The sequence below is a fragment of the Tachyglossus aculeatus genome, chromosome 4 (assembly GCF_015852505.1).
Source record: "Tachyglossus aculeatus isolate mTacAcu1 chromosome 4, mTacAcu1.pri, whole genome shotgun sequence".
NCBI classification, from domain to species: Eukaryota; Metazoa; Chordata; class Mammalia; order Monotremata; family Tachyglossidae; genus Tachyglossus; species Tachyglossus aculeatus.
The window spans coordinates 13,827,617-13,854,541 of record NC_052069.1 but is presented as its reverse complement, the minus strand read 5'-3'; the positions used below and the strand labels follow the sequence as shown (position 1 = coordinate 13,854,541).

Sequence of the window (26,925 nt, the reverse complement as noted above, 5' to 3'; positions counted from 1 at the left end):
CGGGGGCGCGCGCGCGCGTGGGGGGGGGGGGGTCCGTCCCGGCTGCAGTGGCGCAAGGCGAGCAGCAGCGGGCGCTGTCGATCCTCCTCCTCCCCCCGATCCCTCCTACTGCTCCGCCCACGATCCCTCCTACTGCACCGCCCCCGCTCCCTCCCACTGCTGCTCCCGCTGCCTCTAGCCCGCGCTCAGACGGAGCCGTCCGTCCGTCCGTCCTCCGTGTCCGGACACACCAAGGGACCAGCAGGGCCCGACGGACGGCTCCTCCGCCCCATGCCACCCGGAGGACGCCCTGCGCCCGCCCTCCCGGCGGGACGGACGGCACGGTGAGTGACTCCTGCCCTCCCTCCCTCCATCATCATTATCGATAATCGTATTTATTGAGCGCTTACTATGTGCAGAGCACTGGACTAAGCGCTTGGGAAGTACAAATCGGCAACATATAGAGTCCCTACCCAACATTGGGCTCACAGTCTAAAAGGGGGAGACAGAGAACAAAGCCAAGCATACTAACAAAATCAAATAAATAGAATAGATATGTACAAGTAAAATGAATAAATAAATAGAGCATAGTATTATTTATTTATTCCAGCCCTCCATTCGATCCTATTTATTGAGCGCTGACTGTCTGCGGAGCACTGGACTAAGCGCTTGGGAAGTACAAGTTGGCAACATCTAGAGACGGTCATTCATTCTTTCATTCGTATTTATTGAGCGCTTTCTGTGTGCGGAGCCCTGTACTAAGCGCTTGGGGAGTACAAGGTGGCAACATATAGAAATGGTCATTCATTCATTCATTCGTATTTATTGAGCACTGACTGTGTGCGGAGCACTGTACTAAGCGCTTGGGAAGTACAGGTTGGCAACATATAATGACGGTCGTTCATCCTTTCAATCGTATTTATTGGGCGCTTACTGTGTGCGGAGCCCTGTACTAAGCGCTTGGGAAGTACAGGTTGGCAACATATAGAGACAGTCATTCATTCTTTCAATCGTATTTATTGAGCGCTTACTGTGTGCGGAGCACTGTACTAAGCGCTTGGGAAGTACAGGTTGGCAACATATAGAGACGGTCATTCATTCGTATTTATTGAGCGCTTTCTGTGTGCGGAGCCCTGTACTAAGCGCTTGGGAAGTACAAGTTGGCAACATATAGAGACGGTCGTTCATTCATTCATTCCTATTTATTGAGCGCTGACTGTGTGCGGAGCCCTGTACTAAGCGCTTGGGAAGTACAAGGTGGCAACATATAGAAATGGTCATTCATTCATTCATTCCTATTTATTGAGCGCTGACTGTGTGCGGAGCACTGGACTAAGCGCTTGGGAAGTACAAGTTGGCAACATCTAGAGACGGTCATTCATTCTTTCATTCGTATTTATTGAGCGCTTTCTGTGTGCGGAGCCCTGTACTAAGCGCTTGGGGAGTACAAGGTGGCAACATATAGAAATGGTCATTCATTCATTCATTCGTATTTATTGAGCACTGACTGTGTGCGGTGCACTGTACTAAGCGCTTGGGAAGTACAGGTTGGCAACATATAATGACGGTCGTTCATCCTTTCAATCGTATTTATTGGGCGCTTACTGTGTGCAGAGCACTGTACTAAGCGCTTGGGAAGTACAAGTTGGCAACATATAGAGACAGTCATTCATTCTTTCAATCGTATTTATTGAGCGCTTACTGTGTGCGGAGCACTGTACTAAGCGCTTGGGAAGTACAGGTTGGCAACATATAGAGACGGTCATTCATTCGTATTTATTGAGCGCTTTCTGTGTGCGGAGCCCTGTACTAAGCGCTTGGGAAGTACAAGGTGGCAACATATAGAAATGGTCATTCATTCATTCATTCGTATTTATTGAGCGCTGACTGTGTGCGGAGCCCTGTACTAAGCGCTTGGGAAGTACAAGTTGGCAACATATAGAGACGGTCGTTCATTCATTCATTCCTATTTATTGAGCGCTGACTGTGTGCGGAGCCCTGTACTAAGCGCTTGGGGAGTACAAGGTGGCAACATATAGAAATGGTCATTCATTCATTCATTCGTATTTATTGAGCGCTGACTGTGTGCGGAGCCCTGTACTAAGCGCTTGGGAAGTACAAGTTGGCAACATATAGAGACGGTCATTTATTCATTCAGTCGTATTTATTGAGCGCTGACTGTGTGCGGAGCCCTGTACTAAGCGCTTGGGAAGTACAGGTTGGCAACATATAGAGACTGTCATTCATTCTTTCAATCGTATTTACTGAGCGCTTACTGTGTGCGGTGCACTGTACTAAGCGCTTGGGAAGTCCAAGTCGGCAACATATAGAGACGGTCGTTCATTCATTCAATCGTATTTATTGAGCGCTTACTGTGTGCGGAGCCCTGTACTAAGCGCTTGGGAAGTACAAGTTGACAACATATAGAGGCGGTCATTCATTCTTTCAATCGTATTTATTGAGCGCTTACTGTGTGCGGAGCCCTGTACTAAGCGCTTGGGAAGTACAGGTTGGCAACATATAGAGACGGTCATTCATTCGTATTTATTGAGCGCTTTCTGTGTGCGGAGCCCTGGACTAAGCGCTTGGGAAGTACAGGTTGGCAACATATAGAGACGGTCATTTATTCTTTCAATCGTATTTATTGAGCGTTTACTGTGTGCGGAGCCCTGTACTAAGCGCTTGGGAAGTCCAAGTTGGCAACATATAGAGGCGGTCCCTACCCAACAGCCGGCTCACAGTCTAGAAGGGGGAGACGGAGAAGGAAACCAAGCATATTAACAAAAGAAAATCAATAGAATAAATATGTGCAAATAAAATAGAGTAATAAATCCGTACAAACATATATACAGGTGCTGTGGGGAGGGGAAGGAGGTAAGGCGGGGGGGGGAGGGCATCCCTCCGTCCATCCCTCCATCCCTCCCTCCATCCCTCCCTGCATCCCTCCTTCCATCCCTCCCTCCATCCCTCCATCCTTCCCTGCATCCCTCCTTCCATCCCTCCCTCCATCCCTCCCTGCATCCCCGAGGGGGTCGTGGGGCTGGGACTAGGGGGGAGAAGGAGAGGGGAGCCGGGACCCCTGCCAGCCCCTTGTAGGCAGGGATTGTCCCTCTTTCCCGCTGTATTGGATTTTCCCAGCGCTTAGGACAGTGCTGTGCGCACAGTAAGCGCTCAATAAGTACGATTGAATGAATGAGGGTGAAACACTGAAGGAATGAAGGTCTTGGACCTTGGGCAAGTGCGAGATCCCGGACCCTGCCAGCCCCTTGTTAGCAGGGATTGTCCCTCTTTCCCGCTGTATTGGATTTTCCCAGCGCTTAGGACACTGCCGGGCACACAATGAGCGCTCAATAAGTACGATTGAATGAATGAGGGTGAAACACTGAAGGAATGAAGGTCTTGGACCTTGGGCAAGTGCGAGATCCCGGGCCCTGCCAGCCCCTTGTGGGCAGGGATTGTCCCTCTTTCCCGCTGTATTGGATTTTCCGAGCGCTTAGGATAGTGTTGTGCGCACTGTGAGCGCTCAATAAGTAAGATTGAATGAGGGTGAAACATTGAAGGAATGAAGGTGTTGGACCTTGGGCAGGTGTTGCACCCTGGGCACTGCCAGCCCCTTGTGGGCAGGGATTGTCTCTCTTTCCCGCTGTATTGGATTTTCCTAGCGCTTAGAACAGTGTTGTGCACACAGTAAGCGCTCAATAAGTACGATTGAATGAGGGTGAAACATTGAATGAATGAAGGTGCTGCACCCCGGGCATTGCCAGCCCCTTGTGGGCAGGGATTGTCTCTCTTTCCCGCTGTATTGGATTTTCCTAGCGCTTAGGACAGTGCTGTGCACACAGTAAGCGCTCAATAAGTACGATTCAATGAAGGTGAACCATTGAATGAATGAAGGTGTTGGACCTTGGGCAGGTGCTGCACCCTGGGCACTGCCAGCCCTTTGTGGGTAGGGATTGTCTCTCCCGTTGCATTGGATTTTCCTAACGCTTAGGACAGTGCTGTGCGCGCAGTAAGCGCTCAATAAGTACGATTGAATGAATGAAGCTGCCGGACCCCGGGCCCTGCCAGCTGCTTGTGGGCAGGGATTGTCTTTCTTTCCCACTGTACTGGATTTTCCAAGCGCTTAGGACAGTGCTGGGCGCACAGTAAGCGCTCAGTATGGACGATTGAATGAATGAAGGTGCTGGACTCTGGGCAGGTGCTGCACCCTGGGCCCTGCCAGCCCCTTTTGGGCAGGGATGGTCTCTCTTTCCCGCTCTAGTGGATTTTCCAAGCGCTTAGGACAGTGTTGTGCACACAGTAAGCACTCAATAAGTACGACTGAATGAATGAAGGAGCTGGACCCTGGGCAAGTGTGGGATCCCGGGCACTGCCAGCCCCTTGTGGGCAGGGATTGTCCTTCTTTCCCACTGTATTGGATTTTTCTAGTGCTTAGGACAGTGTTGTGCACACAGTAAGCACTCTATAAGTACGATTGAATGAATGAAGGAGCTGGACCCCGGGCCCTGCCAGCCCCTTGTGGGCAGGGATTGTCCCTCTTTCCTGCTGTATTGGATTTTTCTAGCGCTTAGGGCAGTGTTGTGCACACAGTAAGCACTCAATAAGTACGACTGAATGAATAAAGGAGCTGGACCCTGGGCAAGTGTGGGATCCCGGGCACTGCCAGCCCCTTGTGGGCAGGGATTGTCCTTCTTTCCCACTGTATTGGATTTTTCTAGTGCTTAGGACAGTGTTGTGCACACAGTAAGCACTCTATAAGTACGATTGAATGAATGAAGGAGCTGGACCCCGGGCCCTGCCAGCCCCTTGTGGGCAGGGATTGTCCCTCTTTCCCGCTGTATTGGATTTTTCTAGCGCTTAGGACAATGTTGTGCACACAGTAAGCACTCAATAAGTATGACTGAATGAATAAAGGAGCTGGACCCTGGGCAAGTGCGTGATCCCGGGCACTGCCAGCCCCTTGTGGGCAGGGATTGTCCCTCTTTCCCACTGTATTGGATTTTTCTAGCGCTTAGGACAGTGTTGTGCACACAGTAAGCACTCAATAAGTACGACTGAATGAATAAAGGAGCTGGACCCTGGGCAAGTGTGGGATCCCGGGCACCGCCAGCCCTTGTGAGCAGGGATTGTCCCTCTTTCCCGCTGTATTGGATTTTTCTAGCGCTTAGGACAGTGCAGTGCACACCATAAGCACTCAGTAAGTACGACTGAAAGAATAAAGGAGCTGGACCCTGGGCAAGTGCGGGATCCCGGGCCCTGCCAGCCCCTTGTGGGCAGGGATTGTCCCTCTTTCCCGCTGTATTGGATTTTTCTGGCGCTTATGATTTTTCATCATCATGATGATGATTTTTCATCATCATCACCATCCTCCTCCTCCTCATCAGGGCATCTGTTAGGCGCTTACCATGTGCCAAGCATTGTTCTAAGCCTTAGTGGCGAGAACACGGGCTTGGGAGTCGGAGGTCATTCAGTTCATTCAGTTGTATTTATTGAGCGCTTACTGTGTGCGGAGCACTGTACTAAGCGCTTGGGAAGTACAAGTTGGCAACATCTAGCGACGGTCCCTACCCAACAGCGGGCTCACAGCCTAGAAGGGGGAGACAGACAACAAAACAACACATATTAACAAAATAAAGTAAATAGAATAGTAAATATGTACAAGTAAAATAGAGCAATAAATCTGTACAAACATCCAGCGCTTAGAACAGTGCTTTGCACATAGTAAGTGCTTAATAAATGCCATTATTATTATATATACAGGTGCTGTGGGGAGGGCAAGGAGGTAGGTCGGGGGTGGGGGGAGAGGAAGGAGGGGGCTCAGTCTCCTGGCTCCGCCACTTGTCAGCTGGGTGACCTTGGGCAAGTCGTTTGACTTCTCTGGGCCTCAGTTACCTCCTCTGTAAAATGGGAATGGGGACTGTGAGCCCCACGTGGGACAACCTGATAATAATAATGGCATTTATTAAGCACTTACTATGTGCAAAGCATTATTCTAAGTGCTGGGGGATGCAAGGTGATCAGGTTGTCCCACGGGGGGGCTCACAGTTTTCATTTATTCATTCAATCGTATTTATTGAACACTTACTGTGTGCAGAGCACTGTACTAAGCGCTTGGGAAGTACAAGTTGGCAACATATAGAGACGGTCCCTACCCAACAGTGGGCTCACAGTCTAGAAAGATGACCTTGTGTCTACCCCAGCGCTTAGAACAGTGCTCGGCATATAGTAAGCGTTTAACAAATGCCAACAGTAGTATACAAGGCATTCATGTCCCAGGGGGCGGGGGTGGCTCACAGTGTCCATCCCCATTTGCCAGATGAGGGAACTGAGGCCCGGAGAAGTGAAGGGGGTTTCCCAAAGTCACGGAGCAGAGAAGCAGTGGAGGCGGGATTAGAACCCGCGTCCAGTGGCTCCCAAGTCCTTGCTCTTGGCAGCGGGACACGCTGCTTCCCTGAGTTTGGGCGCTTAGCGGGCTCCGGCCTGGCCCGGATTGCGGAGGGGTAGGGGGAGACGCCCATTCGCCCCTACCATCTAATGCTTTGGTGGCCAACAGCGGGGACAGAAGGGACCGTATTTTTTTCTTTCTTTGCATCCAACCAACGCTAGCCCTGGCAGGGAATAATAATAATAATAATAATGGCATTTATTAAGCGCTTACTATGTGCAAAGCACTGTTCTAAGCTCTGGGGAGGTAACAGGGTTGTCCCACTGGGGGCTCACAGTCAGTCCCCATTTTACAGATGAGGTAAGTGAGGCCCAGAGAAGTGAAGTGACTTGCCCAAAGTCACGCAGCTGACAATTGGCGGAGCCAGGATTTGAACCCATGACCACTGACTCCAGAGCCCGGGCTCTACCCACTGAGCCACGCTGCTTCTCTAGGAAAGGGGGAGCAGTTTGGACGAATATCTAAATGATTGTGGAGGCAGGTGAAAGATGTCCTGGTTTTAGGGAGCCCCTCCCATTCTCCAGCTTGCGTTTCTTTTGCACACTGGGCTCTTCTCGCTGGCTTTCTCTTCCAAAACCCGCACCTTTCATTCATTCATTCAATCGTATTTATTGAGCGCTTACTGTGTGCAGAGCACTGTACTAAGCGCTTGGGAAGTCCAAGTTGGCAACATATAGAGACGGTCCCTACCCAACGGCGGGCTCACAGTCTAGAAGGGGGAGACAGACAATAAAACAAAGCATATTAAAAGAATCATTGAAACATTTGAAAAAGAAGCAGAAGGAAAGGGGTAGGGAGGGCGGGCCAGACTCGAACCCGCCACCTGAAGCTCTGTCTCCCATTCAGGAGGGACGGAAGCGCGGGGCAGTCAGTCCATCGTTGCTATTGATTGAGTGCTTACATTCATTCATTCAGTCGTATTTATTGAGCGCTTACTGTGTGCAGAGCACTGTACTAAGCGCTTGGGAAGTCCAAGTTGGCAACATATAGAGACGGTCCCTACCCAACGGTGGGCTCACGGGTGTCTTGAAGCTTGCAGTTTGCAGAGCACTGTTCTGTTTGGAAAAGTGCCAGATTCGGGCCCGTGCCCCCTGGCCTAAGGTTGCCTGCCAGCCAATGAATCGGACCCTGTGCTAAACGCGAGGGACGGGGAGGAGGGGAAGCTACTTTGGGCAAGTCACTTCATTTCTCCGGGCCTCAGTCCCCTCCTCTATAAAATGGGGATTTAGACTGCGAGTCCCACGTGGGACAATTTGACGACCTTGTATCAACCCCGAGGCTTAGAAGAGCGCTTTGCACATAGTAAGCGCTTAACAAATACCACCATTATTTATTATTATTATTATTATTATTATTATTCCCGGCAACGCTGACTGGAAGCAGCGTGGCCTAATGCCTGGAGCCAGGCTTGGGAGTCAGGAGGTCCTGGGTTCTAATCCCGGCCCAGCCGCTTGCCTGCTGTGTGGCCTTGGACAAGTCACTTCTCCGGGCCTCAGTCCCCTCATCTGGAAAATGGGGGTGAAGACTGTGAGCCCTACGCAGGACAGGGACCGTGTCCAACCTGAGTTCCTTGGACCCACGAGAGCGCTCAGTACAGAGTCTGGCACCTAGAAGCAGCGTGGCTCAGTGGGAAGAGCCCGGGTTCGGGAGTCAGAGGTCATGGGTTCTAATCCCGGCTCCGCCACTTGTCAGCTGTGTGACTTTGGGTAAGTCCCTTAACTTCTCTGTGCCTCAAAATAATGATGGTATTGGTTTAAGCGCTTACTATGGGCAAAGCGCTGTTTTAAGCGCCGGGGGGGATACAAGGTGATCAGATTGTCCCACTTGGGGCTCACAGTCTTAATCCCCATTTTCCAGATGAGGTAACTGAGGCACAGAGAAGTTGTGACGTGCCCAAAGTCACACAACTAAGTGGCTGAGTTAGAACCCATGACCTCTGACTCCCAAGCCCGTGCTCTTTCCACTGAGCCACGCTGCCTCATCTACCTCATCTGTAAAATGGGGATGAAGACTGTGAGCCCCATGTTGGACAACCTTGTATCTATCCCAGTGCTTAGAACAGTGCTCGGGACAAAGTAAGCGCTTAATAAATACCATTAGTAGTAGTAGTAGAAGTAAATACTGTTATTATTAGAAGTATTAGTAAGCACTGACTAAATACCAGAATGAATTAATGAAGACGGGCGATCTTTCTTCGCGTTGTGACTAGTTGGCAGTTGATACCTTTGGCAACCGTCGGTCCGAGGTCCGTTTTGCAGCGGGATGGATTGCGGTGGGTTTCTTCTCTCCATGTCTCGTGGCTGGGGAATGGGCTGGGGAGAATCGCAGTAATCAATTTGAAGAGAGGGATAGTCTCTCTTTGTTGCTGAATTGCAATAATAATAATAATGGCATTTATTAAGCGCTTACTATATGCACAGCACTGTTCTAAGCGCTGGGGAGGTTACAAGGAGATCAGGTTGTCCCACGGGGGGCTCACAATCTTAATCCCCATTTTACAGAAGAGGGAACTGAGGCCCAGAGAAGTTAAGTGACTTGCCTAAAGTCACACAGCTAATTGGCAGAGCCGGGATTCGAACTCATGACCCCTGACTCCAAAGCCCGGGCTCTTTCCACTGAGCCGCGCTGCTTCTCTGTACTTTCCCAGCGCTTAGCACAGTGCTCCTCACACAGTAAGTGCCCAATAAATGCAATGGAATGAATGAAGAGAGAGGTGAGGAGTGCAGGGTGAGGATGAGAACCTCCCAGGTAGCTAACAGCCCGGGCGGGATGCGGAGAAAAAGAACTAGGGTTTAATTCACGCAGTCCTATTTATTAAACGTTTACTGTGGGCATAGCGCTGGACTACTGTTTAATGACTTTCGGTCCGTTGGGCAACCACAAGGCGAACTCCAAGTGGCTTGACCCTCTCTATATGTTGCCAACTTGTATTTCCCAAGCGCTTAGTACAGTGCTCTGCACACAGTAAGCGCTCAATAAATACGATTGATTGAAACTGAGACTTCATCTTTTAATCGATGAGAACTTTTGGAAGCTACATCGTATCCGACTCGTTCGCGGCGCGCATTAAGTTCCTGCCTTTCCACTCTCTGGTGAGTGAACTGGCCTCTTTCTTCAGTCATTCGATGGCATTTATTGAGCGCTTACTGTGTGCCGAGCACTGTTCTAAATGCTCGGAAAGTACAATGCAACAATAAAGAGACAATCCCTGCCCACCACGGGCTTCCAGTCTAGAGGGTTCAGGAGTGGCTCCCAGGCCGTGGTGGTCTGTGCCAGGGCTCCTAGGGAGCTGGTGAGGAAACAAGGATACAGATTCCTAGGGACTGTCTCTATTTGTTGCCAACTTGTACTTCCCAAGCGCTTAGTACAGTGCTCTGCACACAGTAAGCGCTCAATAAATACGATTGATTGATTGATTCCCCAACAAACACATGCTATGGATTCTCTTCCTCGTCCAGGCCTGCCTTCATTCATTCAGTCATTCAATCGTATTTATTGAGCGCTTACTGTGTGCAGAGCACTGTACTAAGCGCTTGGGAAGTACAAGTTGGCAACATAAAGAGACAGTCCCTACCCAACAGTGGGCTTCACCTCTCCCTTCCTCCTTCCATGCCTCCCTCTGCCTCCTTCTCCCACCAGGCTGGTAGGATTGGTAGAATTTGCAGGAAATGGGTCAAGGGGAGAGGGAGGGCGAAGGGAAAGGGAGAAGGGAAGAGAGCCCTGTAATAATAATAATAATAATAATGATGATGGCATTTATTAAGCGCTTACTATGTGCAAAGCACTGTTCTAAGCGCTGGGGAGGTTACAAGGTGATCAGCTTGTCCCACGGGGGGGGCTCACAGTCTTAATCCCCATTTTACAGATGAGGGAACTGAGGCCCAGAGAAGTGGAATGACTTGTCTAAAGTCACACAGCTGACAAGTGGCGGAGCCGGGATTTGAACCCCTGACCTCCGACTCCAGGGCCCGGGCTCTTTCCACTGAGCCACGCTGCTTCCCCTGTAGTTTCTCTGGGAATTTCGGAAGAGGAAAGGAAAGGGGGATGGGAGGGAGAAGGGGGTGGGAGAGGGAGGAAGAGCAGAGCCCTTTAGTCTCCCTGGGAATTTCGCGGAGAAGAAGAGAAAGGGAGATGGGTGGGAGAAGGGAATGGGAGAGGGAGGGAGAGGGGGAGTAGACTCTTGTAGTCTCTCTGGGAATTTTGCGGAGGAGAAGGGAAAGGGAGATGAGTAGGAGAAGGGAATGGGAGAGGGGGAGCAGAGAGGGAGCAGAATGGGAGAGGGGGAGTAGTTTCTCTGGGAATTTCGGAAGAGGAAAGGAAAGGGAGATGGGAGGGAAAGGGGAGCAGAGCCGTTTAGGCTCCCTGGGAATTTCGCGGAGAAGGGAAAGGGAGATGGGTGGGAGAAGGGAATGGAAAAGGGGAGAGAGCAGTGTAGTCTCTCTGGGAATTTCGGGAAAGGAAGGGAAAGGAGGGGTGGGAGGGAGAAGGGAATGGGAGAGGGAGGGAGAGGGGAACAGAGTCGTTTAGTTTCCCTGGGAATTTGGCGGAGAGGAAGGGAAAGGAAGATGGGAGGACATATATACCTGTATGTATGTATATATGTTTGTACATATTTATTACTCTATTTATTTTACTTGTACATATTTATTCTATTTATTTTATTTGGTTTATATGTTTTGTTTTGTTGTCTGTCTCCCCCTTCTAGACTGTGAGCCCGCTGTTGGGTAGGGACCGTCTCTAGATGTTGCCAACTTGGACGTCCCAAACGCTTAGTCCAGAGCTCTGCACACAGTAAGCGCTCAATAAATACGATTGAATGAATGAAGGGAATGGGAGATGGGGGGGAGAAGGGAGCAGAGCCGGATAGAATCCCTGGGAATTTGGCGGAGAGGAAGGGAAAGGGGAGGTGGCTGTGGCCTGTGCCCTCCCCCCACCTCCCTCTCCTCTCCCTTTTCCTTTGCCCCCTGCTTTCTGCCCCTCCTGGCCCTCGGCCGGCCCCTAAGGGGGGCGAGGAAGGGGGTCCCCAAAGAAGCCACAACCCCAGAAATGGCAGAGACGGCGACCGGGGGCGACCCGCCTTCCCCTGGCCCTGCTCGGCTTGGCGCTGCCAGGGTAATAATAATAATGATAATAATAATAATGACATTTATTAAGTGCTTACTATGTGCAAAGCACTGTTCTAAGCGCTGGGGAGGTTACAAGGTGATCGGGTTGTCCCACGGGGGGCTCACAGTCAATCCCCATTGTACAGATGGGGAAACTGGGGCCCAGAGAAGTTAAGTGACTTGTCCAAAGTCACACACAGCTGGCAATTGGCTGAGCCGGGATTTGAATCCATGACCTCTGACTCCAAAGCCCGGGCTCTTTCCACCCAGCCACGCTGCTTCCCTAGGGCTAAGGGCTCCCTCAGGGTACCCTCCCACCCGGCCCGGGGCCCTACGGGCTTCGCACATAGTAAGCGCTTAACAAATGCCAGTACTATTCCAATACTATTCTATTTATTCTATTCTATTTATTTTACTTTGTTAATGTGTTGTTTTGGTGTCTTAGTATAGTGCTCTGCACACAAGTAAGCGCTCAATAAATACGATTGAATGAATGAATGTCTCCCCCTTCTAGACTGTGAGCCCACTATTGGGTAGGGACCATCTCTATATGTTGCCGACTTGTACTTCCCAAGCGCTTAGTACAGTTCTCTGCACACAGTAAGTGCTCAATAAATATGATTGAATGAATGAATATTATTATTATGATTATTAATTAACTGGCCAGCGCCCACAGCCCCAGACCCCCTGCAGCTCCTGCCAGAACGCCAGCCCCTTCTGGGCACCCACTGCCTCTCTTGACCGCTGTACTGTACTCTCCCAAGTGCTTAGCACAGTGCTCTGCACACAGTAAGCACTCAGTAAATACGGTTGAATCAATGAATGTTGGTAGGAGGGGGGAAAAGAGGCGGTGGGGAAAGGAACAGACTTTGAGGGTTCACTCTGCCGTGGTCTTGAACGGCAGCGTCTATCACAGTGTTTCTCTCCCACCCTGCATCCTTTGGCTACTCCTGTCTGGGGCAGAGCCCTGAGCTGGAGGGAATCCTGACTCCTTGAGGGCCGCAGTCAGGCCCACCATGACTCCGAGGGGCAGTGTGACCATTAGACACAGAATGCTGCAAGGCAAACAGCTCCCCTGGGGCTAATAATAATAATAATAAAAATAATAATGGCATTTATTAAGCTCTTCCTATGTGTCAAGCACTGTTCTAAGCGCTGGGGTAGATGCATGGTCATCAGGATGTCCCTCGTGGGGCTCACAGTCTTCATCCACATTTTACAGATGAGGTAACTGAGGCCCAGAGAAGTGAAGTGACGTGCCCAAGGTCACACAGCAGACAAGTGGGATTAGAACCCACGACCTCTGACTCCCAAGTCCGGACTCTTTCCATTGAGCCACGCTGCTTCTCAGGAAGGGATCCTCGTTGAGGTTGCTAATGAGGAAAATCAAATTATAATAATCGTGGCGGTTTTGTTGCATTTTTGGAAGGGCTCGTAATGCGCTAGACTGTGAGCCCGTTGTGGGCAGGGATTGTCTGTTGCTGAATTGTACTTTCCAAGTGCTTAATACAGTGCTGTGCACACTGTAAGCACTCAATAAATGCAATTGAATGAATGATAGTGGCAAATATTGGGCTCAAAAATGGGGTAGAGAAAAAAAGATAATCAGATCACGCACAATCCGTGCTCCACATGGGGCTCATAGTGTAAAGGGGGTGGAGAACAGATAAGCTCGTGGCCCGGGAACCTGTCTACCAATTCTGCTGTTATTGTGTTCTCTCAAGCACTTAGTATAGTGCTCTGCAAATGGTAATCGCTCAGTCAGTGTCATTGGTCTATCAAATCCCCATTTCATTACACGTTGGAACTGAAGCACAGAGTAGTTTAATGACTTGTCCGAGTTCACATAGCAAACAAGTGATGGAACCAGGAATGTATGTTTTTACGGTACCAAAATGAAAAATTCTCAGTTGAGTGAAATTTGGAAGGCTATTGAAATGGAATTTAAACTTATAGTCTGTCTTCATCTTGGAGGTCCTTTCTGGTCTGTTTCATCCTTTTAAACCCTATCCCAAATCCAACTTCCTTAACCAGACCCGGCTAAAGGGTAAATCAGGGGAGTGAGGAGGGAAGATTCCTCTGAATTTTCCGAGTCCCCACCAAAGACTTCTGCAGTCTTGCCATCCTAAAGGTACCAAAGACAAAGAAGTTGCATCTAGGAAGGGCCCCATTAGGTTACATTAGGCCTTCTCCAAGTTCAGGTAGTGAATGATTGCCCTCTACACTGCATTTTCTACTTCTTTGCTTAGCATATTTCACTGCTTCAGTCTAGTTTGACATGAATCGATAAAGACATGACTAAGCACTCTGATCCAAAGCAGTTAATTAGAGTGGGCATTAAGTAGAGGGAGTCTTTTAGGGAGATGGACGGGGAATTTGGACAGTGAAATGTTTCTATGAGAGCTGTCAGAAGGAAAGTGATCTTAAAGACTAAATTTTAGCTTAAAGCACAGAGCGAGGGTGACAACCCTCGGAATTCCTTCAGGCCTGGAGGAGCCTTAAGACTTGGGGTAGGCTGTAATGAAGGTTTCACTCTGTACCATGCCTGGAATTCATTCAGAGAGAAACTTGGTTTACAGTCAACAGACTTTCTGAAATGGAGATTTGGCAGGCGCCTTGTTTTTAGAAAGAGAACTTCCCTCACCAGGTAATTTCTGGTTTTCTTACATCTCACCTGGAGGCATGGGTGTGTGGGGGGAGGTGTGGAAGGGGAAGAAGGAGGAAGCTTTTCATGTTTATTGACTATAGGGCTCTTGCTTTGTGCCCTAAAAATGTCAGCAGCCTAACCGAGGTTGGTGTAAAATTGCCCCGGAAAGTTAGTATGCCCTCTCTCTGCAATCCTCCTAAGAGATATCTTCCAAAATCTTGGAGGATTTTCTTAGAGGCACAATCCTAGAGTTACTGGAAAAAGCAGGTCAGAACTGGAGGCTCCCTGGTGAAAATATATAGGGAAGTACAGAGTGCCCAAGTGCTTAGTACAGTGCTCTGCACACAGTAAGCACTCAATACGTACGATTGAATGAATGAATGAATGAGTGCAGCGCAGCTTTATGTCATTTGCTCTTCTGGATTGTTCTTGTGTTCCCTACCCCCATGCCCCTGAAAATAGAAATACTATTGAATAGTGAAAAACAATAGTAGTACCTCCTCCTTGTATAGCATCATTTTTAAATATTTATCAAGCACTTAATAATAATAATAATATTTGTTAAGCACTTCCTATGTGCCGGGCACTGCACTAAGCACTGAAGAGGATATAAGGAAATCAAGCTGTCCCAGGCGGGGCTCACAGTCTCACTCCCCATTTTACAGAGGAGGTAACCGAGGCACAAAGAAGAGAAGTGACATGCCCAATGTCACACAGCAGGCAAGTGGTGGAGCCAGGATTAGAACCCATGACCTACTGACTCTGAGGCCTGTGCTCTATCCACTATGCCATGCGAATGTTGTGAGGGTAAAGTACAAAAGGTAACTGGAAAGGACATGGTCTCTGACCCAGAGACCTGATAATCTGACCCAATGAGACTTAACCCTCACAGTGATGAGAAAAGTATATTGGATTTTACAAGGGATCTTTATATATTTTTCCTTCAGATGTTTCACGTCTGGTTTAGGAGAGAGAAAGAGAGGTGGTAGTAGAGACCAAAAGAATTTATGTAGAAGATTTGCCCCCTTTTATTCCTCCTATTTTTTAAACTCAGGGGAGTGGATGAAGAAATGAGGATGTTCTTGGATTCAAGATAGGTGTAGGAGATGGGATGATGCCACACAGAGTGTGTGTGTGTTGTGTGTGTGTGTGTGTGTAAAGCAAAGAGGAGAAAGTGCAGTCTTGATACTGTTGGAAGTATTACAGTGAGGATCTGCTTTTAGCATTGTCCACTCATAACAAACCAATTAGGAATTTTTTTCGTATTTGTTAAGTGCTTACTACGTGCCAGGCATTGTACTAAGTGTTGGAGTAAGTACAAGGTGATCAGGTTGGAAACTGTCCATGTCCCATGTGGCGCTCACAGTCTTAATCATGATTTTGCAGTAACTGAGGCCCAGAAACTTGAGGAAGGTCACACGGCAGGCAAGTGTGGCAGGGCCGGAATTAGAACCCAGGTCCTTTTGACTCTCAGGCCTGTGCTCTATCTCCTAGGCCAACCTACTTCTCATTTGTACTTCCCAAGCGCTTAGTACAGTGCTCTGCACACAGTAAGCACTCAATAAATACAATTGATTGATTGATTGATTGATTTCCCTCTGCCTTTCTCCCCCCACATCCACTCCTATGAATCCCCAACTGAATCCCCTCTTTATAAAAGTTATGTACCTTTAAAACACTCAGGCGACTAGGGAGGACCCATTTTAACCCAACAAAACTGTTCAACTAGAATGCGAAAAGGTTGTAACATGTCCAGTTAGAATTACTATGTTTTGCAAACCCACTTACTGTGGGGGTTATGGGTGAATGCGTGTGTGTGAGTTTGTAGCAGTAGTAGTATTAATAGTAGTAGTAAAAGTGTGTAAGTGCTCGCTGTATGCAGAGTATCTATTCAGTGTTAATTGGGTGCCGTGCACAGTATTAATCGATGGTATTTCTTGAGCGCTTCGTGTGTGCAGAGCACCATACTAAGTGGTTGGGAGAGTCCAATACAAAAGAGTTGGTAAACACATTCCCTGCCCGCAACAAGATTACAGTCTAGAGGGAGACTCTACATGGGGAGACAGGCATAAAATGTATACAGCTAGTGTAATCAAAATAAATAACTGAATGTATATGCATATTCACAAGTGCTGATGATATGTATAAATAACTGCCTCAGTGCTAGAAATGGCAAGATTGCATCGCTTGGAATGCTGGGGTGTGAATGGGGAAGGCTTGTTGGAGAAGGTGGGATTTATTTCAGGAGGGTTTTTAATATGGGAGATCTGTTATCTGGTGGATTTGGGGAGTTCCAGTGCAGGGAACTGCATGTAATAACAATAATAATAATAATAATGATGGCATTTGTTAAGCACTTACTATGTACAAAGCACTGTTCTAAGCGCTGGGGGGGGATACAAGGTGATCAGGTTGTCCCATGGGGGGCTCACAGTCATCATCCCCATTTTACAGATGAGGTAACTGGGGCTCCAAGAAGTGAAGTGACTTGCCCAAGGTCACACAGCAGACATGTGGTGGAGCTGGGATTTGAACCCATGACCTCTGACTCCAAAGCCCATTCTCTTTCCACTAAGCCACGCTGCTTCTCATGTCTCAGGAGGTGGAAGCGGAAGAGTTTATTCAGGGCTTACTATATGCAAAACACTATATTAAGTGCTGATTGGATACTAGATAATCAGGCCAGACACAGCCTTGTCTCATATGGAACTCACATTCTAAGTAGGTGGGAGTAGGATTTAATCCTCATTTTACAGAGGCACAGAGAAGTGACACGTCCAAGGTCACAGGGCAGGCAAGTGGCAGGATTAGGACCCAGGTCCTCTGATTCCCAGGCCTGTGCTCTTTCTAGTATGATTTTGGGGGAAATGAAGGGCATGATTTGGAGAATAACATTTGAAGAGAGCAAACACATGAGATGAAGAGAATTCGGACAGCCTTGAAACCAAGCATGAGGATGGAATATGTTTGGTTTTGTTCCCTGTCTCCCCTTTCTAGACTGTGAGCCCACTGTTGGGTAGGGACCGTCTCTATATGTTGCCAACTTGTACTTCCCACACAGTAAGCGCTCAATAAATACGATTGAATGAATGAATGAATGAAATGATTTGAGAATGGAGAAAGTTGTGTGTTCAGCAGCGCTTCAAGAAGATGGTATATGCAGCAGCCTGTAGTTTCAATTGGATCAAGGAAGGGAAGGAGGTAGGGAGACTAGCGAGGAGGGTGATACAATAATCTAACCACTGTATGCCCAGAGCTTGGGCCAGAGTGAAGGAGAAGTCAATGACCCTGGATATGATAAAACAGAAAAGCTGACAATAATAATAATAATATTAATAATGACATTTATTAAGTGCTTACTATGTGCAAAGCACTGTTCTAAGCGCTGGACAAGGTTTGGCAGTAGATTGAATGTGAGTTGAGTGACAGTGGGGAGCCGAAGATTCATTCATTCATTCAATCGTATTTATTGAGCGCTTACTGTGTGCAGAGCACTGTACTAAGCACTTGGGAAGTACAAGTTGGCAACATATAGAGACAGTCCCTACCCAACAGTGGGCTCACAGTCTAGAAGATGACAATAAGGTAGCAGGCTTCTGCCACAAGAAGGATGGGGGTGTTTTCGACGGAGATGGGAGAGTTAGTAGGAGTGCATTTATCAAAGGAGCAGTGGTTGTTCAATTTTTGTCAAGTGTATTTAGTACACTGAATTTACTGGTGGCCTGAAAGCGTTAATCAAGCAGTAGCATTGATCTAGTACTGACTGGGCGCAGAACACTGAACTAAGCACTTGGAAGAATACAGCAGCGCTTAAAGATTCATATGATTCATGCCCTAAGGAGCTTATAGTTACTCAACTTGCAGAATCATTCTAGGGAAGTGCCTCTGGCGCTGGGAGAATCAGTTCTATTGATTAGTAAAGAATCAAAAGGTAGAGTTTGACTCTGGGCAGTCATTCCAAGTTACACGGAAAATTACTTCGGTATTTTACAAATTACAAGATAATAAAACTCGTTCAACCCTTGTTACCACCAACTGGTGACTTCAACCTCCAAATTAAGTATAAATTTCCCTTGAATCTGCCAAAATACTTTTTGGGATTGATTGCTAGAATGGTTTATTTTCCTTCCAGGAAGTATCGGAAATGCAAATGAGTATGATTCTTTGTTATAAATAGCTCTTAAGCCTTTTTAAGAAGCCCTGACTCACTAAGTGTACCCAATACACTGAAGTGAAATTACTGTACATGCTGCAGCTACCCTTAGGATCATCAGTGCTCCTAAGTAAGTCTATTGTTTTGATCCATTCCTTGATCTTAAGCCCTTTATTAGAAAAAGGGTAGTTCACTGAATCTCTTCCAAAATTTCCTGTGACGAGAGAGTTTTTGAGAATTTTTAATCCGTGAAAGCTTCACGCATATACATTTTGTTAATGTTAGAAAATAAATTCGCAATGTTTTAGAGAGCTTATGCCGAACCAACTTCATCACTGCAAGGACTTCAGGAATTCTCCTAGATGTAGATTTTGAAGCTGGGGTGAGCATGGCAGTGTGTATATGGGGGAGAGGGGTGTGTGCATTTGCTTGAATTTACAGAATTTTCATTAAAGGGGTGGTTTTGAGGTCACATGATTAAGCCTCCCTGCTCCAAGACTTCTCCCACTCCCCTTTGCATCACCTTTGCACTTGGATTTGTACCCTTTATTCATCCCAGAAGTGGCGTGGCTCAGTGGAAAGAGCACGGGCTTTGGAGTTGGGGTCATGGGTTCGAATTCCGGCTCTGCCAATTGTCAGCAGTGTGCCTTTGGGTAAGTCACTTCACTTCTCTGGGCCTCAGTTCCCTCTTCTGTAAAATGGGGATTAAGACTGTGAGCCCCCCATGGGACAACTTGATCTCCTTGTAACCTTCCCAGCGCCTAGAACAGTACTTTGCACGTAGTAAGCACTTAATAAATGCCATCATTATTATTATTATTATCCCACCCTCAGCCCCACAGCACTTAGGTACATCTCTGTAATTTACTTATATTAATGTGTATCTCCCCCTCTAGACTGTAAACTCCCTGTGGGCAGGGAATGTGTCTGCCAACTCTGTTATACTGTACTCTCCCAAGCACTTAGTACGGTACCCTGCACACGGTAAGGGCTCAGTAAATAAGATTGCTTGATTAACTGATAGTACAACCATATCCCTCAAGGCTAACAGCTATCTTAAGCTTAAAACTCTCTTTCTCTCTCTCTTTCTTTTTCTCTCTCTCTTTCTCTCTCTCTTATTAACCACCACATTCTTCCTTTCACTTAACCTAAATCTCTGCTGCATCATAAACCCATTTGTATTTTTTTCTGAGTTCAAATGATTCCCCAGCTTCCTGAAAATTGCTCTTCGAATACTTGAAGACTAGAACCAGCTCTTAGACTTTTCCTAAGTGAATAATCTCCAGTTCTTAAACCTCTCTGAAAATTTCTGATTTTCTAAACCTATTTCTTTCCTTTTGCTGCTTTCCTTTGGACCCTTTCCAATGTCTTCAGAACCCTCTTATTTTGGAGATGAAATCTCCACTCTGCTGAAGGCCTGTCCACTGCTCAGCAGAGTAAGAGGGTTCATTGGAGAAGCAGTGTGGCTCAGTGGAAAAGAGCCCAGACTTTGGAGTCAGAGGTCATGGGTTCAAATCCCAGCTACCCCAACTGTCAGCTGTGTGACTTTGGGCAAGTCACTTAACTTCTTTGTGCCTCAGTTACCTCATCTGGAAAAGGGGGATGAAGACTGTGAGCCCCCCGTGGGACAACCTGATCACCTTGTAACCTCCCCGGTGCTTAGAACAGTGCTTTGCACATAGTAAGCGCTTAATAAATGCCATCATCATCATTCCCAACTCTTTTCTGCCTTACCTATTTATGCATCCCAGAATTCTTTGAGCTTTTCTAATGTCAGCCCTCCATTTATACACTTTTTCTGGTTGGCTACAATCCTCATGTTTTCCTCCTGCTCTTGAATGCGTGATCATTTATTCTCCATCTTGTCGCTAGCAATTTTTTTCTTCCCCATAGGATCGCATTTGGTGGCGTCCGCAATTGAATTTCGGCCAGTTTTAAATTGAAGCCTCCATAGGTCTCTCTGAGATAGATGCTCAGCTTCTGACATCTATTTGGGGGGCCCCTTCCATTCACCATGGCTTAGTAGATAGAGCACAGGCCTGGGAGTTGGAAGGACATGGGTTCTTATCCCGACTCTGCCACTCATCTGCTGCGTGGCCTTGGGCAAGTCACTTCACTTCTCTGGGCCTCAGTTACCTTATCTGTAAAATGGGGATTAAGACTGTGAGCCCCACGTGTCCAACCCGATTTCCTTGTGTCCATCCCACCTCTTAGTACAGTGCCTGGCCCTTAACAAATGCCATAATAATAATTATTATTCTTTAAATACCTTTACCAGAGGTATTTATTGAATGCTTACTGTGTGCAGAACACTACACTAAACTCTCGGGAAAGCATAGTACCACAGGGTTGGGGTTCTAGGCTGTGAGCCCACTGCTGGGTAGGGACTGTCTCTATACATTGTCAACTTGTACTTCCCAAGCGCTTAGTACAGTGCTCTGCACACAGAAAGCGCTCAATAAATACGATTCAATGAATGAATGAATGGAAGTCGCAATTCCTGCCCACAAGTAGGACTTTTAGACTGTGAGCCCACCTTTTAGACTGTGAGCCCACTGTTGGGTAGGGACTGTCTCTATATGTTGCCAAATTGTACTTCCCAAGCGCTTAGTACAGTGCTCTGCACACAGTAAGCGCTCAATAAATACGATTGATGATGATGAAGTAGCTCACAATCTACAAGACAGACATTAAAATATATTATGGATAGGGGACTAGGAACTAAACAATTGTTTCTCAATTTGCAGATCAGAAAGTCCTCTGGGATCAATTCAAAACCACTGTATTATATATATTTTCACACACACCCAAAATGTTGTTTTCTTCATCGTTACCCCCAAGACCTGTCGCCCACCATAGTGAGAAAGTAGATTGGCCTGACACAAAATTGGTTTTGTTTCAAGTTAGGTAGGTTACTAATAACTATTCCTCTTCCAAGTCTTTGTCTTGTCTTTTGCTGTCCAGTCGCCTCTGACCCAGAGTGACACCTTGGATACATCTCTCCCAGAACACCCCACCTCCAACCGCAGTTGTTCTGGTAGAGTTTTCATAGGGTTTTCTTGGTAAAAATCTGGAAGTGGTTTACCATTGCCTTGTTCCGTGCAGTCAACTTGAGTCTCTGCCCTCAACTCTCTGCCATGCCGCTGCTGCCCAGCACAGGGGAGTTTAGACTTGTAGCAGATTGCCTGTCACTCGCTAGCCACTGGCCAAGCTAGAAATAGATTGGGTAGACCTCTGCTTGACTTTCCCTCCCATAGTCCAGACCGGTAGAGCACTGGAAACTCTCCAGTTGAGACCCTGAGAAGGGTTCAGAGTCTTTACAAACTAATTATTGAGTCATCCGCTCTAGTCCCTTCCTAGGTATCAAGGGCTATTGCGTCTGGACAGATTAACTTTCCCTTTCATAAAATAAGGTTGGGGGGAGAATAGAATGTTCTCTTTCCAGGGTACATACAATTCTCCTTCCCTTCACAGATTATGAAAAATAATAGCTAACAACATCACGTAGTTCATTAAGACCCACTGGGTGTGTGTCATCAGGCCTTGTTGATTTAAACCCAACTGTGCTGCTACATTTTTCATTAACTCCTTCCTGATTATCATTTGACTTTGCAGTCTCCCATCAGTTCTCTGGAGTTGATATTAGTGTTAGTTTTGTGGAGAGGAGTCAAAGGGGGTGGTGGGGGAGAAACATGTTCAGAACCCTCAGGCTTGGTGTTTTCTTTACCTCGTAATTAAATAATATTTTTGTTGTTGCAGTTCTTTCTTTGCTTCTAAGTTAAAATGCTCCTAGTGACCTGTAATACTCAGTTAAGCTGTAATTATATGGCTCATTTGTGTTTTTCCTGTTTTCCACTTCACTCGCTGTCATTCTGTCGTCTGATTTTATTCACTTGTCTCTTTAAGCCTCAGAGTGTGGATGTTCCATCTTCTGTTTTCATTCATTTTAGATGGCTAAATTTGGCCCATTTACTTCCCAAATTCAGGTCCTTTGCAAGGTCAGTGATAACTGCAAGAGCTGAGTTGATTAGCATTTTCCTTTAGTGAATCACCCCAAATTAACAATTCAAAAGCTAGTTTGCAAATTTAAACAGTTGAAGAAAAATGAAAGAAAACCAATCAAAAAACTCAAGGCAAGAATCTTCAAATCCCCACTAGCCTCTAGCACTGCTTCTTTTGCTGACCTTCTTGTTTGTTTATTCTGAGACATCAACAGAAATGACACCCCCCAGTTACATTTTTGCACTATTCTGAAATTCAGAGTCATGTTGTTTGATCATATGTGTGCTATAAATCACTTGTAAGAGGAAGGGAAGGGGATTGTTTAGAAGAGAAAAGCAATTTGGCAGATTGGCTGTTAGAAGCAACTTCCTAGACCAAAGCAATTATGGTAACTTTTATTTTTTTGACATCCTTGAGGACTCAGTCTTTGTCCTAGTGTCATTCCGGTTGACAGAATGTAGTACCACCTTTTGCGTGTGAGCTTCATGATTACTTTAAGGGCCTTGAGAGGGTGTAAGAGTAGCAAACTGCAATGAAAACTGAACTCACAGTCAAAATCATAGCCCTGGGTATATATTTCATTCCCTACAGCATGTGCTATATAGGGCGTGTTATATCAGCAGAATTCTGTCCCCATTGTTCAGTGGGAATTTTTCAGCGCACCGTGAAAATAGTTTAGAAATCACGGATTCAAGGGTCCTTCATCTTCCCCAGGCCGCTTTCCTTCATATCCCTAATGAGGTTCGGCTTTCCCTTCAAAAACTGGAGAACTCGGAAAGCAGTATGATCATTTAGGTCAGATAGTGAGTGCGGAAATGTCACCATTTAAAATCTTGAATCTCAATTTTCTACTGCATTTCCCAAGGCAGATAGCCTTGATAGTGAAGACATGCCAATCATGTAGATCTGGCATTACCAGTGAAAACTTGGCCTAATGAATTTCTTGACTTGGAAAGATTAGCCTGTGACTTTCTGCATCCATTTCATTGAGAAACAGCATGTCCTTATAATAATAATAATGATAATGATAATGGCATTTATTAAGTGCTTCCTATGTGCAAAGCACTGTTCTAAGCTGTGGGGGGTTACAAGGTGATCGGGTTGTCCCAAGTGGGGCTCACAGTCTTAATCCCCATTTAACAGATGAGGGAACTGAGGCCCAGAGAAGTGAAGTGACTTGCCCAAAGTCACACAGCTGACAAGTGGCAGAGCTGGGATTTGAACCCCTGACCTCTGACTCCAAAACCCAGGCTCTTTCCACTGACCATGCTGCTTCTCCACTTCAATCAATCAATCAATCGTATTTATTGAGCACTTACTGTGTGCAGAGCACTGTACTAAGCGCTTGGGAAGTACAAGTTGGCAACGTATAGAGACAGTCCCTACCCAACAGTGGACTCACAGTCTAAAAGGGGGAAGTGACTGCCTGCGGAGTGACCCTGGGGAAGTCACATAACTTCTCTGGGACTTATCTTCCTCATCTGTGAAAAGAGGATTCATTCCCTGTTCTTCCTCCTGCTTGGGACAGGGAATGTGTTCATCCTTATTATCCTGTATCTACCTTGGCACTTAGTTCTGCATTTGGCATTTAACAAATATCATCATTACTGGGATCAAGGCACTTTTCTAAGCAACTCTGTACTTTTTAAAGATGTTGTGAATAATTTAAGTGATGAATATAGTGCCAATCTAGATGTCTTATTGACCACAAGATAATTCAGTAGCAAAAATATCAGTGATGGTATTTTCTGAGCACCTTCCGAGAGAAAACAAAATTGAAGTCCAGAACAAATTCCCTGCCAAAATGGAGTTTAAGTATACACCGTTCCCAGGAAGTTAAAGTGCAAATATATTAAAATCAATCAATCAATCAATCAATCAATCGTATTTATTGAGCGCTTACTATGTGCAGAGCACTGTACTAAGCGCTTGGGAAGTACAAATTGGCATCACATAGAGACAGTCCCTACCCAACAGTGGGCTCACAGTCTAAAAGGGGGAGACAGAGAACAGAACCAAACATACCAACAAAATAAAATAAGTAGGATAGAAATGTACAAGTAAAATAAATAAATAAATAGATAAATAGAGTAATAAATATGTACAACCATATATACATATATACAGGTGCTGTGGGGAAGGGAAGGAGGTAAGACGGGAGGATGGAGAGGGGGGACGAGGGGGAGAGGAAAGAAGGGGCTCAGTCTGGGAAGGCCTCCTGGAGGAGGTGAGCTCTCAGCAGGGCCTTGAAGGGAGGAAGAGAGCTAGCTTGGCGGATGGGCAGAGGGAGGGCATTCCAGGCCCGGGGGATGACGTGGGCCGGGGGTCGATGGCGGGACAGGCGAGAGCGAGGTACAGTGAGGAGATTAGTGGTGGAGGAGCGGAGGGTGCGGGCTGGGCAGTAGAAGGAGAGAAGGGAGGTGAGGTAGGAGGGGGCGAGGTGATGGAGAGCCTTGAAGCCCAGGGTGAGGAGTTTCTGCTTGATGCGCAGATTGATCGGTAGCCATTGGAGGTTTTTGAGGAGGGGAGTAATATGTCCAGAGCGTTTCTGGACAAAGATAATCCGGGCAGCAGCATGAAGTATGGATTGAAGTGGAGAGAGACACGAGGATGGGAGATCAGAGAGAAGGCTAGTGCAGTAGTCCAGACGGGATAGGATGAGAGCTTGAATTAGCAGGGTAGCGGTTTGGATGGAGAGGAAAGGGCGGATCTTGGCAATGTTGCGGAGCTGAGACCGGCAGGTTTTGGTGACGGCTTGGATGTGAGGGGTGAATGAGAGAGCGGAGTCGAGGATGACACCAAGGTTGCGGGCTTGTGAGACGGGAAGGATGGTAGTGCCGTCAACAGAGATGGGAAAGTCAGGGAGAGGACAAGGTTTGGGAGGGAAGACAAGGAGCTCAGTCTTCGACATGTTGAGCTTTAGGTGGCGGGCGGACATCCAGATGGAGATGTCCTGAAGGCAGGAGGAGATGCGAGCCTGGAGGGAGGGGGAGAGAGCAGGGGCAGAGATGTAGATCTGGGTGTCATCAGCGTAGAGATGATAGTTGAAGCCGTGGGAGCGAATGAGGTCACCAAGGGAGTGAGTGTATATTGAGAACAGAAGGGGACCAAGCACTGAACCTTGGGGAACCCCCACAGTAAGAGGATGGGAGGGGGAGGAGGAGCCTGCAAAAGAGACTGAGAAAGAACGACCGGAGAGATAAGAGGAGAACCAGGAGAGGACGGAGTCTGTGAAGCCAAGGTCAGATAACGTGTTGAGGAGAAGGGGGTGGTCCACAGTGTCGAAGGCAGCTGAGAGGTCGAGGAGGATTAGGACAGAGTATGAGCCGTTGGATTTGGCAAGCAGGAGGTCATTAAAAAAGACTTTATGATCTCAACAGTTAATTCTAGATCATCAGTCATCGTCATCCCCATCAGAAAAGATATCAAAAACAAAAATAAAAGTAGAGTATACTTGATTCTTCCATAATGTGAGTCTTTATTTCCTTATTTCTAATAGAACCTGTTAGGGAATTGGGGATTGTTCTTCTGACAATGCGTCTCTGTCTGGAGCAGCTTGGGTTAGTGGAGACAGCCCGGGCTTTGGAGTCAGAGGTCATGGGTTCAAATCCCAGCTCCACCACTTGTCAGCTGTGTGACTCTGGGCAAGTCACTTCACTTCTCTGGGCCTCAGTTACCTCATCTGTAAAATGGGGATGAAGACTGTGAGCCCCCGTGGGACAACCTGATCACCTTGTAACCTCCCTAGTGCTTAGAATAGTGCCTTGCACATTTTAAGCACTCAGTAAATGCTATTATTATTATTATTATTATTATGAAATAGGAATTGATGTCAAAGGAAATGGTTGTGAGCCCCACATGGGACGTACACTGTGTCCAAGCTGATATTCTTGTATCACTGCGCTTACTACAGTGCCTGGCGCAATGGAAGCACTTAACAAATGCCATTAAAAATATGCTACTGCAACAGCCATGATGGAACGTAAGATGGACTCCTCCTAGAATAGGGGTAGGGTGGAGACTTTTAGCTATGCCTGGCCATTTTGAAGAAAACAAAACAGTCACAGTGTTGTTGGGTGGGAGAGAGAAAAGAAAAGTTCCAGAAGCTGAGGCTAAAATTCAGTAATAATAATAATAATGGCATTTATTAAGCGCTTACTATGTGCAAAGCACTGTTCTAAGCGCTCGGGAGGTTACAAGGTGATCAGGTTGTCCCACGGTGGGCTGACAGTCTCCATCCCCATTTTACAGATGAGGTAACTGAGGCCCAGAGAAGTGAAGTGACTTGCCCAAAGTCACACAGCTGACAACTGGCAGAGCCGGGATTTGAACCCCTGACCTCTGACTCCAAAGCCCGGGTTCTTTCCATTGAGCCACGCTGCGTCTCCAGTAGTTCTCCCTGAAGCTCAGGCCTCTCTCTGTAGTAATACAATCAATCAATAAGTGGTATTTATTGATGGTGGTACTGGTGCGCCGACACTATTTGCCTCCGCTTCTGCACCGCCTTTGCCCTTGGCTCTGTGACCTTTTTAGTCTTTTGAGATTCATCCCGCCTCCAGCCCTACAGCAGTTGGTTGTTTTTTTTTAATATGGT

General features: G+C 47.0%; 1 protein-coding gene across 1 annotated transcript in view; it reads left to right on the top strand.

Moving 5' to 3' along the window:
• Nucleotides 1-225: 225 nt before the first annotated feature.
• The window catches only part of HS3ST1 (heparan sulfate-glucosamine 3-sulfotransferase 1), a 40,631-nt gene continuing 13,931 nt past the window's right edge, over nt 226-26,925 (top strand). Inside the window, exon 1 of the mRNA XM_038745310.1 lies at nt 226-323. The gene's annotated coding sequence lies outside the window, so the exon portion shown is untranslated. The remainder of the gene's footprint in view (nt 324-26,925) is intronic.